At 41.1% G+C, this 13,020-nt stretch overlaps 1 protein-coding gene across 4 annotated transcripts in view; it reads left to right on the top strand.

Annotated features, from left to right (window-relative positions):
• shld2 (shieldin complex subunit 2) overlaps positions 1-13,020 on the top strand; it is a 41,633-nt gene that overhangs the window by 22,849 nt on the left and 5,764 nt on the right. For 2 of the 4 annotated variants that reach the window (XM_061967185.1, XM_061967200.2), the window contains exon 12: positions 2,102-2,419. The gene's annotated coding sequence lies outside the window, so the exon portion shown is untranslated. Of the gene's footprint in view, positions 1-741; positions 770-2,101; positions 2,420-13,020 lie in introns of those variants that run through there. The other 2 variants (XR_009815913.2, XR_009815912.1) reach the window with 2 other exon arrangements.

The raw sequence follows: 13,020 nt of genomic DNA, 5'->3' as shown, positions 1-13,020 counted from the left end.
TGTATGTATTACTGCTTGCATATAAAATGTGCAATACAGGCAGTCCTGCAGCGTATTTACTTGTATGTGATATCATGTGCAATACAAGCAGTCCTGCAGCATGTTTACTTGTGTGTGATACAAGCAGTCCTGCAGCGTGTTTACTTGTGCAGAGCTGGACAGCCGGTTAACATCTTAATATCCTCCAATAAGCACACATTCTTCTATTTTACTATAGTCATTTACAAAAAAAATAAACATGTTACGAGCTAACAGCTAAGCACACAAGCGTATCAGATGTCCTGAATCGAACAATATTGCAGTCTGACAACAAATTTGTCAATATACAAAAAGTATTAAATCATAGTTGTATATTAGATACAAATTATAAGAAGAATATTAGAAGGTATTCAGTAACAAATGTGTCCGCATCACTCAATTTACTGCGTCAGAGCTGTGACGTTCGTGAACGAATTTAGTCTTTTGAAAGTCTCTTTTGCGAACTAATTATCAAATGTGAGCCGTTTTGTTTTTTTATGTGTCGGCCCTGCACATGCGTGCCACCCGACTGGCAACTGGACTAGAAAATTAGTCAGAGTTCAAGTAAACTTAGCAGCGTTTGGATTAACTTTTTTGTAAAAAATTAATAAATTATATTTTACATAAAAAATACAGAAATATACATTTCGAAACTAACATTTTTTTAATTGTATTCTTTTTTTCTTTCATATGGATTCACTTTTCGGGTTCATGCTTCTAAAGGGTAGTAATTCAAGCGTACACAAACCAGGTATGGTGCTTAACTTTACTCACATTTTTATTAAGTCATGATTTTAGTGTAATTTTTTTCATACTTTTTATATCAATGCATTTTAGTCTTACTTTGTGTATTTATTTTTTATTTTTAAATCTATTTGAATGCTACACATTTTCGAACTAATGATGTCAAAGCGTGGAAATATGGCACCTCTTTATGGAATATTTACAAATAAAACAAAAACACAATTATAGCCAATATTTTACAGTAATTCCCACTATTAGAGTAATATTTATGTTAATACTATTTATTATGTTAATTATTTAAATACTGATCTAAATATTATCAAATAACTAATTTCCCAGCAGGCACAAGACATTGATTATACGTACATGTCCTTTAAAACGGACTTCTAAACAACAATACAAAATAGTTGTACTTGTAACTTCAGACAACGTTGATTGTCTAAAGTTGGATCGACGTTGTTTGTTTGGAAGTGGCCAAATTTTTAAATGGTCGAATTAACGTCACAACCTGACATTGAATAAACGTTAAAAAGCATGGTGTTTTTGGTGTATTTATGTTGTAGAATATTGGTTGAAAAATGACCAAAATTCAATGGTCAAATCAACGTCAGAACCCGAAAAGCATGTTGTTCCAACGTTAAGTTTGAGTTAAACATGTTCTCAACATTGTTTCAATGTCTTGTGATTCTCTAATTAAGAAAATAAAAACTATACAGTAATAATGAGTCTTTTGAACGGCTTTTTGAGAGAAACAACTCCCTTCAAAGAGCCGTAAATCCAACCTGCGTCATGAGTTTAGCCTCATTAATTAGTGCCCCCAAGGTGTTTTCCTTCTAACCACACCACTTCAACTTAGAGACAGCATCAGTCCATTCAAGGCGGTTATTAAGAAATAGATTAGCGTTTTTCCATACCTACACCATTATCGTTCTTTGAGTCATATCACTCGATCAAGGCCTTTTTCAACATTAAACACTACACAATATGAAAAATGTAGGATGTATGATTCCTGCTTATCAATATCAGCCAATACTCAAGGCTCCAATGTCGTAGCGAAAGTGGAAAGGTTGTATTGGTTCCACACATTCGCTCTCTAACGTTACACTGTTTAGCGACACATTCAGTGGTGTTATCCGTAATGTTACACGATCAAAGTCCGTAGAGTTCCACCCTAACCGGGAAAGATCACTAATAGTGACTAAATGGAGTCAGCAAACAAACCAATGTAAGAAAAATAATCCTTTTTTTTTTTTTTACTCACCAGCTTTGTCTCCGAGAAATGATGCCATTTTATCCATCTTGAGCGTCTTTGTGTGTGTGCTTGTTTGCGTTCCGACAGGTGAGGTTCTTTATCCACAGCTCACAGACCAGAAAGTGGGCGTGTCTACCTCGTCAGGATCAACCTGTTCCACCTGCTAGGGCGGCTGGTTTTTGGACCTGCTGACCGGCTGGTGAGTCACCCTAGAAACTCACAACAACATCAACATACACGCCCTTCTCAAGTGTGCCCTTTTAAGCAGAGATGTTGAGAGATTTTAGTTCTTGCGACTCTACGGCTTCATTCTCATTAGCATGTTGTTTTTTTATGTAGCAGGTGTGGCTAGTTTATCAGCATGATTGACAGGATGTGTTTGTTTACCAGCAAAGTGTCTTTAAGAGACTGTCCCAGAAAAATACAAATTGGCATATCCCACACATGACCAAGGTAGTATTGGAATCATTTATTTCAGATGATGGTTTAATGATACATTCTCAGGTGAGTGCTCGACAGCATTTTCTGTCAACATAAGCCAATTAAGGAAAAACAGGGTCAAAGGTTGATTTGGGCACTTGTTTTCAGCCGGAAGCTTTAGGATGTGAAGCGTCAGTTGACTGAGGAGGACGTCTGGCGAGTTCTAGTTAAAGAAATTTCCGACGACGTCCCCAATCCCTGTGCAAAAGGAAGACAAGAAGTTGACTTTGGGTGACACCGCAGCTGCATCGTGCGTTGACTGATTCTACCGAGCCCTGAATGACTGAATGTCCCGTCAGAGTTGAGGACTTACCTCCTCCGCTTTCGTCCTTTCCGCCGCCGATGAGCGACATGACGTTTCCAAGTCCGCCCTTGTTGTCATTGCCATTGCCTCCAACTAGCGATCCCAGGTCCAGTCCATTATTGTCATTTTTGTCCTGCTCTCCTTGTCCTCCTCCTCCCATCACCTTTTTCATAGCGTCTTCCACCAAGTCTTCTGCAAAACAAAATTCAGTCACTTAAAACTTTTTGCCAGACGAACATGCACTGATGGTGCTCGGGAGGTGTTGCGAGGAAGCAGCAAGTTGACAAAAGTAAAAAATGTTTACTAACCTACTTTGTCTCCAGCTAGTTTGCTGATAGCCTCCGCACCCAGTGAGTTTTTAAGAAGGTCCATGTTTGATGACAGACAACACGAGGAAGGGTGCTCTTATAGTGTCAGCTCTCTGCATAACAGCAGGTGACGCCCTGCTGAGGAATCAGGTGGGGCAGTAGCGAGCCACAACCCAACCGGTGGTACAGGTTGGTAGTGTGAACACTTTCTCATGTTTTCCATGCACGCTCACATGTTCGAAGGATCAAACAGGTGGCAACACCTAAATTTTACGGCAATGTCGGTCAAGGTGGATAAGATGGATATGAAATACAGCTCGACCAGACATTTATTTTCCGTCCCCAAATACAAAACAAGACATTGTACCTAGAGATGTCCGATAATGGCTTTTTTGCCGATATTCCGATATTGTCCAACTCCTAATTACCGATACCGATATATACAGTAGTGGAATTAACACATTATTATGCCTAATTTTGTTGTGATGCCCCGCTGGATGCATTAAACAATGTAACTTTACCATGAATTGTAAAAAAAGTGCTATGTAAATATAATTCTATTCTCTATTATTGTGGCAATATGGTTGGTAAAGGTTTTGTGATTTCTGATTGTTTGTGAGGGCGCCAAAAGGACTTCTGAGTGTGTGCGCCTCAAAACATGACACAAACCTTGCAATTGTCAAGCAACTTATTGGGGTGTTACCATTTAGTGGTCAATTGTACGGAATATGTACTGTACTGTGCAATCTACTAATACAAGTTTCAATCAATCAATCCAAAAACAAGGTTTTCCAAAATAAGAGAACAACTTCAACTCCAGTTATGGAAAAAAGTGCCAACATGGCACTGACATATTTATTATTGAAGTCACAAAGAGCATTATTTTTTTTTAACATGCCTCAAAACAGCAGCTTGGAATTTGGGACATGCTCTCCCTGAAATAATCCTAATACCCACTACAACTATGGGAAATACTATACTTTGACTTTCACAAAGTGCATTATTTTTTTATTTTTTTTAAACATGCCTCAAAACAACAGCTACAAAAACAATGAAGGCACACAGCTTCAGTCCAGAGTATACTAGAGCAGTGATTTTTCAACCACTGTGGGAAATTATGCAACTTCACCTAATTGGTCCAAAAAATATTTTTTGCAAATCAATAATCATAATAATGTGCCGTTGTCTAGTGCAGTGGTTCTCAAATGGGGGTACGCGTACCCCTGGGGGTACTTGAAGGTATGCCAAGGGGTACATGAGATTTTTTTTAAATATTCTAAAAACAGCAACAATTCAAAAATCCTTTATAAATATATGTATTGGATAATACTTCAACAAAATATGAATGTAAGTTCATAAACTGAACATCAAATCAAGTAGGCTATTCCATTCATTACAATGCAACAATGCAATATCAAGTGTTGACAGCTAGATTTTTTGTGGACATGTTCCATAAATATTGATGTTAAAGATTTCTTTTTTTGTGAAGAAATGTTTAGAATTAAGTTCATGAATCCAGATGGATCTCTATTACAATCCCCAAAGAGGGCACTTTAAGTTGACGATTACTTCTATGTGTAGAAATCTTTATTTATAATTGAATCACTTGTTTATTTTTCAACAAGTTTTTAGTTATTTTTATATCTTTTTTTCCAAATAGTTTAAGAAAGACCACTACAAATTAGCAATATTTTGCACTGTTATACAATTTAATAAATCAGAAACTGATGACATAGTGCTGTATTTTACTTCTTTATCTCTTTTTTTGCAACCAAAAATGCTTTGCTCTGATTAGGGGGTACTTGAATTAAAAAAATGTTCAAAGTGGGTACATCACTGAAAAAAGGTTGAGAACCACTGGTCTAGTGCATGTGCTGTGTAGAGCTTGGCAGGATCTTTTAATACTCCATATCAGTAGGTGGCAGCAGGTAGTTCATTGCTTTGTAGAAGTCGGAACGCGTCGAGGATGGTTTGTCGTGATCCCAATATGCAGAGCACAGCGGGAGACAGCGTGCAGGTAAAAAGGTATGTAACGCTTAAACCAAAAATTAACAAAAGGCAAGTCCCGCTAGAAAAAGGCACTGAAGCATAGGGATGGCTATGCAAAACAAAAGTAAAACTGAACTGGCTACAAAGTAAACAAAAACAGAATGCTGGACGACAGCAAAAACTTACAGCGTGTGGAGCAAAGACGGCGTCCACAAAGCACATCCGTACACGACATGACAATCAACAATGTCCCCACATAGAAGGATAGCGTACGCACAACTTCAATAGTCTTGATTGCGAAAACAAACCGGATGCGGGCAATAGCACTCAAAGGAAGGTGTAAAGCTGCTACTGGAACAACAAAACACGAAGGGTCACCAAAATAACAGCGCAAGACAGGAACTAAAGCACGGCGCACAGGAAACAACAACAAACTCAAAATAAGGCACGACAACCTGGTGGAGTTTCATTTTTTAACCTTTTCTGCTGGTGGTGTGCCTCCGTATTTTTTTTATGAAAAAAATGTGCCTTGGCTCAAAAAAGGTTGAAAAACACTGTACTAGAGCATACTTGCCAACCTTGAGGCCTCCGAATTCGGGAGATGGGGGCGGGGGGTTTATATTGTAGCGTCCCGGAAGAGTTAGTGCTGCAAGGGGTTCTGGGTATTTGTTCTGTTGTGTTTATGTTGTGTTACGGTGCGGATGTTCTCCCGAAATGTGTTTGTCATTCTTGTTTGGTGTGGGCTCACAGTGTTTGTAACAGTGTTAAAGTTGTTTATACGGCCACCCTCAGTGTGACCTGTATGGCTGTTGATCAAGTATGCTTTGCATTCACTTATGTGTGTGTAAAAGCTGCATATATTATGTGTCTGGGCCGGCACGCTGTTTGTATGGAGGAAAAGCGGACGTGACGACAGGTTGTAGAGGACGCTAAAGGCAGTGCCTTTAAGGCACACTCCCAATAATGTTGTCCGGGTGGAAATCGGGAGAATGGTTGCCCCGCGAGATTTTCGGGAGGGGCACTGAAATTCGGGAGTCTCCCGGGAAAATCGGGAAGTTGAAACCGATACCGATAATTTCTGATATTACATTTTAAAGCATTTATCGCCCGATATTATCGGACATCTCTAATTGTACCCTTGCATCGTTACTGCACACTCATCAGTTACATGCACACAGGTCTCGGCTTGATATTGTAGTATCTGATAGTCTATCAAATAACATGTTTTGCATAGGGTGAAATTCAACAACACAGAGTGGTACATCATTGTGGGCAGGTAATAAGAGTAGGACCATTATGTACATGTGGAACATAGATTCCACAAGAGCAAGTCTCAGCAAATCTGTCGGCGGTATGCCGAGTCCAGACAGCACTTCATGAGAAAAAACAGACACATGGCTTAGGTATTGTCAAAGGTTAGTTTAGTCACAAACATTCTCTTATTTCAGGGCTATTCAACCAAAGCATTTAATTTGGCCCCCCGAACATCACCCAAAAAGGCTTGATAAAACCATTCAAAACAGGGTTGCTCATGTATGCAGTGCTCCCTCCTCCCCGCAGGGGGAAACAGTGAGGCATTTGTGTCACGATGAAGCAGGAGATAGCCCTATCAAACCCTAAAATAAAATCTAAATGAATCGCCAAAATCGGACCTTAATCAGCGACTGGACAACAAAGTATGGATGTATTGAAATTTCTGACTTTGTGATGTCTTTAGTATTCATGGTCGTGTTGTTTTTGGCTATTACACTCTGGCGATCAAAACTGGTTAAATACATGTAGCCCTGAATTTAACCAGCAGAGGGACGATAAAGCTACACCTTAGGTTTAATTGTGTTAAACCACATGTGTGCAGTGTTTGCTGTGTGTTTTAACACTAAACTTATTTTATTTATGTAACATACACAATGGGCATTATTTATGGAAAAATACACAATGGATGTTATACTTTTGCAATGTTTATATGTTCAGTCTTACTAAATAAATAAAGGACGATGTATAGACATAAAAATGAGGCAGAAAAATCATTCAAAAGGAACATCAATCACCAACGACACTTAGCTTCTGTTTCTTTATGCTGTTAACTATCTGTCGAGCCGCGCACACTGAAAACGTGTAGCGAGGGCAGAATAATGAACTTGTTGACAGTGCAATGTGAAAGCAGATGTGTTTACCTTGTAATAAATATAAGGAAACACAGTTTCAAAGGAATATAACCTGTAGAGGCACTTTCTAAAGACACATCCACATTTTGATGTCTGGCCCCTGAGTCCTTGGTCTCTTGAAACTGCGGCCCTCTTCATGAAGTAGTTGAACAGCCCTGAGACCTGAGATTACAGACTTTTAGTCTATAAGTACTGGAATTGCAGAACCTGCTGGTACTCTCGCTTTTCAATCAAGTAAGCCTTTGTTCGACGATTCGTCACCGGTGTGTGTTTTGATCCATTGCGCCGTCCTCCGGTCCGGAAGAGGACGACAAGACCAGCAACGTACAACAATATGAACAGAATGTTGGCTCTTGGATCCAACCTTAAAGGGGAACTGCACTTTTTGGGGAATTTTGCCTATCGTTCACAATCATTATGCAAGTTATGACGAGGATGTTTTTTTTTTTAATGCATTCTTACAATAGAGTCCATGGGAACTGCTCTATTTTGCCTATAAAGCCCTTAAAAGAACATCCAAACACCTCCATTAGATTTTAAATACATGATGTAAGTATATATATGTAATATAGTAACGTGCACATTTGTATGAACATTTAGTATTCACCAATTTTGATAAGTTTATGCATAAGCGGAGCATTCGTTTCATAAACGTATCACTCACTGCAGGCTGCATGAGAGCGAACAAACATTAAAACATCACTTACTGTATAAGGTCTGCTGTCATAAGAATGCTGACTGCTAGGATGTTCATATATTCCCGTTGAGATCTCATAATCTTTTCCAACAAAATGGGGGGTGGAAACAAGCCTCTTTTCGTGTTGTTCTTGCCATTTTCGGGTCTAAATTAGCTGTCAAAGTGTACCAACTTGACGGAATACGTCCTCATCCTTCTACTATCCAGGTGAGAGGCATGATTTATGACCTGGAATAAAGTTTAACGAGCAAGGAAGCAACTGATCAGTCGAACATGTCAACATTAGCACGCAAGCTCGTAATCAGGGCTCCGCTATAAATAGTTGGTCTGCGTTAGCGCTTATAATAACAATATCACTAATACTTTGTTAATATTCAAGTCACAAAATGTAAATGGAGTATTGTTTGTGGTTTTTGAATGTTTTTATTGGGTTTTATGGGCGGAAATCGAAATATAGGGTACCTCCCATTGGCTGCACTGTAAGCAGACTTGTTTATTTTTGAGTTAGAATTCATAAAAAAATATATACATCCGTCGTCATCTTTCATGATTGTGAACGATAAGCAAAATAAAAAATACAAAAGTGCAGTTCCCCTTTAAGCAAAACTGACTTTTATTTACATTTATTTCCAAGTTTGAATGCACGAAAAAAAATACATCCGTCATGTCTTTCATAATGATCGTGAACAATTGGCATAGTTCCCCAAAAAAAGTGCACTTCCCTACAAGCCTCAGTTTCATTGTGTTATTGAGGGGCGCATGCAAAACGCTGTGAGGAAAACCCTCTGCACAGTGGAAAATGTATTTTCTGTTCTGCACTGCTGAGATGTTTTTAGCACTTCCAGCTTCAACATGAGCAGCTTCAATATGGCATCATCGAAACTTGGCTCATCAGAAAGGAAGGCCTCCACCAATCTCTCTGTGGAGTGAAACTTTCGTTTCAGGTCATGGATGACGGCCTTCATCACCTTGTTCATGCTGTAAAGGTCCGTGTCAGTGATGCTGCGCAAGCACGTGTCCTGCAGCACCTCCTTTGAGAGGCGCTGGATGATTGGCAGGGTGTCACGGGAGTGAACAACCTTCATATGTTTCTTCGGGATGCACGTCAGCAACTGTACGATCAGCACCGCCACCAAGGATAGAACCATCTCCTCCTGCACGGAGGACGAGCGAGACGGAAGTAACGAAGGACCGCCCATCCTGTCCGAGGTTAAGCTCTTTGACTGGGAAGTGTCCGTAACAAGAATCCCCTGTGCGGAAGGTGGGCGGAGTGGCGATGGCCAAGCAACGCGTATGGCACCGGAGGGCGGGGTCTTTGGCGGTGTGGTGTCTGACTCCATCTCTTCCTGATTGGAGCTTGTTTGTGGCTGTGGTGGCAAATCAGCACATTCCACCTGTGAGGGCATAGTCTTTGGCCTTGTATCAACCGTGTCATCGGGCATACACACAGCCAGCATTTTTTGTGGGCTCACGTTTCCTGAGATGAGCGTGTCGATTTCGCTCATGCAGCCACAGACCTCATCGACATGTTTCCCCCTCTTCATTGGTTCCATTTTAAGCCAGAGGAGAAGTTGCTGTACAAACTTTGTGGCGGTGTCTTCCACGATCTTATGAAGAACTTGAATATTCTCCGGTTTTCCCTCGTTCACCTCCAAGATAAGTGGCTCTGACAAGCGCCTCCACACTCCTGCCGACTGGACCGTGGTGCGGTTGGCGGTCATGTAATGGTAGAGTCTGTCAGCCAGTTCTCGTGAGAATATGTCAGCCTCATGTCGAAGCCTGTCCACGTCGATGCTGGCCTGCCCTGCTGGCACCACCACTTTGTGAAACACGTCCTCAAGTCCCGACTGGATTCCCCGGAAGCTGAGCACAGTATCAGTGTCAGGGGTGCCGGTATGCGAGACACCCAAGGACATCTTTTTCTCTAAGTGCATTCGCATGCAGCGGCACCGGACCTTCTGCAGCTCAGATGTTAGTTCATCAAACTTGCTTTGGCAAAAGTTCAAAAAGTTGCGTTTCCGGGAAGATTCATTGCTGCTTGTCGGTGATACGCAGGATTCAAAGAACTCACTGAGTTGGTCTTTAATAAGCCCCAGATCGAAATGAGGCGTAGAGGAGCCACTGTGGCTCCCCTCTGTGTGGTCATGATAGTGCAGGTCATTGATGATGGTCTCGACAATTGACGCTGCCGTTTTCTCAAGTTCACAATTTTTCCTGCCAGAAAGGGACGTGTCCTCGCTGTCGGTCCATTTTTGAAGGATGTTCATCACCGCCTCGCTGGTTTTCTCCCGGTTGAATATGCACACGTTCTCACACTTTGCACTACGGAGGGATTCCAGGCTCTTCTTTTTGCGCCAACACGGTCTGAAACACTGCGTGTATACGGCCATCTTGCGCAGATAAACTTTCAGAGCACCGCAAGCCAGCATCACCATCTTGGCCAGAACTTCTATCTTGGTGAAAGTTCCCGGGATGTAAATGAGTGGCGCCAGCTGACTGTCGGTGCTGGTGGCTGAAGACAAGGTGTGATTGACCCTCTGAGAAATCTCCTTCTTGAAGAGAGAGTCCAGCTTTTGGGAGCTCTTGCTGGGCTGCTCCGGGACGCTGAGTGCTGAGGCAAACGCATTGCTCAATCCGCCCTCCACTTGTAGCTTCATTTTTTTCTTGCTCGCATTTTGTATGTGCTGCTTAAACTCCGGGATGATGAGTCGGATGGTGTCTGCGCAAAGTTTCTGCGTGATCTCCGTGCACATGTCCGCCAGGATGACCTGCGTGGCCGAATCAATGTTCCCCGAAGCCAGCATGCTCCACTGGGCGGGCAGGATTCGGTCAAAGTGTTTCTCCACAAGTGGGAGGATGAACTCTGCTTTGATCGTGTAATTGTCTGACTCCATAACGGCGATTACTTAAGTGTCTGCTAGAATTCAGGCAGCGGGAGTCACTGCTCCATTTGCTGCAGGGCAGACGGAAACCTTTACGACTTTGTGACGTTGAGGCTTTTTATCAGAGAAAGCAAGTAGGTCCTGTCTTTATGACCAAATAATTATGACATCACAAAGCTTTTCTTCAGTTGACGCCTTTAATTATCACCTAATTATGTCATTTTTTGCTACTTTAGTTGTTTTGGAACACAAGTGTCAAAAAGACTGAATTCAGAAATTGTATTTGGATGACGCAGGCTTTTTTTAAGTTGTGGTTGATAAAAGACTATCTTGTAGTCAATATAAAAAAAAGTTGAGAATCATAACAAGAAAGTTTAAAATGCAGACACCACATTGGGTGTCTTCTTCCTTTGTCCCGGTTTAATGATATTTCAAAACATCAGTCTGACTTTTACTAATTTATTGACGCTCAATCTTCCTCGTGAAGTACCATAGATGTTTTTTTTCTGAGGATCAGGCAGGCTTTAATGCTCATCTGCCCCAGTGTGGAATTTCAACACCTCCTTGAGCTTTTTCTTCTGGTTGAGATCATTAGATTGTGCTTCTTGTTTGAAGATCAAGACTGGTACATATACGGTAGATGCAACAGAAGTCCAGAAGTAATTTTGATGCAAGACTAACATAATGTTCTTTACTGAACAGAATTTTTGCAAGTCACATAAACTATGCGGCCCGATAAAATAATGTGGCATCCTTAAAGCGGACCAAATCTGATGCGACTTTAAATCATGTGGCGGGTCAGATTTATCCCGCAGGCCTTGACTCACTGTAGAGCTACTCAGAAAAAACAGGTAAGTGATTCTCACTGCACTTTATTTACGAGCGCATCTGCGCTCTGCAATAATTGTCATTAAACATAGGCGTATATGTCTGAACATTTATGAAAATACTAAGAGTTTAAATAAATATTTTACAATGTAAGTTGTTAAAAATCAGGTTGTGAGCTACTAGTAAGCTTACAAGCTACCTGCTATCAACGCTAAAATACGCAGCTCTGTTCAAAGCATTGATTTTAAATGTAGTTGTACACATTAAGGAACGATTAAGGGGTTACAGTACACAGCAGGGGTGTCAAACTTGTTTATATTAAGGGCCACATTAATTGATGTTGCGGACCACATTTAAGGGCATGACAGGCCACTTTAATGACGTGATGAACCACGTTAAATTTGACAGATTTGAAATTAAATGACACGCCACTTTGATGACGTGACCACGTAAAATGATGTGACGGACCACATTGAATGTCACGGCGGGCCACTTTATTGATGTGACGGACCACCTAAAACGACGTAACAGACATTTAATTGACACGGCGGGCCACAATAAATAACGTGAAGAAACACATTGAATAACGTGACAGACAACGTTGAATGACATGGCAGGCCACACTAATGACGACCACATTAAATGATGTGGCGGGCCAGATCTGGCCCCCGGGACTTAAGTTGAACACATCTGATACACAGCATTGCACTAACAAAACATGCAGTTACACAACATCACATTTTGTCAAAGATTCTTCTGGGGCTGGAAATGTGATTTAATTCACTCGAGATAGCGCGCTCTGCTGGATTCATCATTTTCTTTCCTCATCAAACCACTTTCTATTTTAGCTACACATTTTTTTTAAAGTATTTACTATCAAATTAAATCAATTTGGTAACCTAAATGCTGAAACACAAATGAGAGAGGATCAACTATATTTCCTCCAAATCAACAAACTCTTGCAGTGTTTGTGTCCTCTTCGGTACGTTGGTGACCATCTCCTGCACGGAGGATGGTTGGTGCGACGAAGCCCAAGCATAACGTGGTGTGATACTACCCTTCTTGCTCGATTCGTTATTTGCAGGTGGGGTCTTTGGCCAAATGTCCTGCAGACTTGGTAGCGAAGTTGTATTTGGCACCATGGTTCCTGTGATTAGCGTGTCTATGTCATTCAAGCAACCGTTGACCTCATCAGTGTGATTCCCCCTTGTCATCGGTTCCATCTTGAGCCAGAGGAGATGTTGCTGTACAAACTTTGTGGCGGTATCTTCCACAATCTTATGTAGAACTTGAATATTCTCTGCTTTTTTTCCGTCCACCTCCATGATGAGCAACTCAGAGAAGCGCTTCCAG

This window comes from Nerophis lumbriciformis, linkage group LG02, assembly GCF_033978685.3.
Source record: "Nerophis lumbriciformis linkage group LG02, RoL_Nlum_v2.1, whole genome shotgun sequence".
Taxonomy (NCBI): Eukaryota; Metazoa; Chordata; class Actinopteri; order Syngnathiformes; family Syngnathidae; genus Nerophis; species Nerophis lumbriciformis.
The sequence above is the reverse complement of the archived record's forward strand: the minus strand, read 5'-3'. Positions and strand labels throughout refer to the sequence as shown.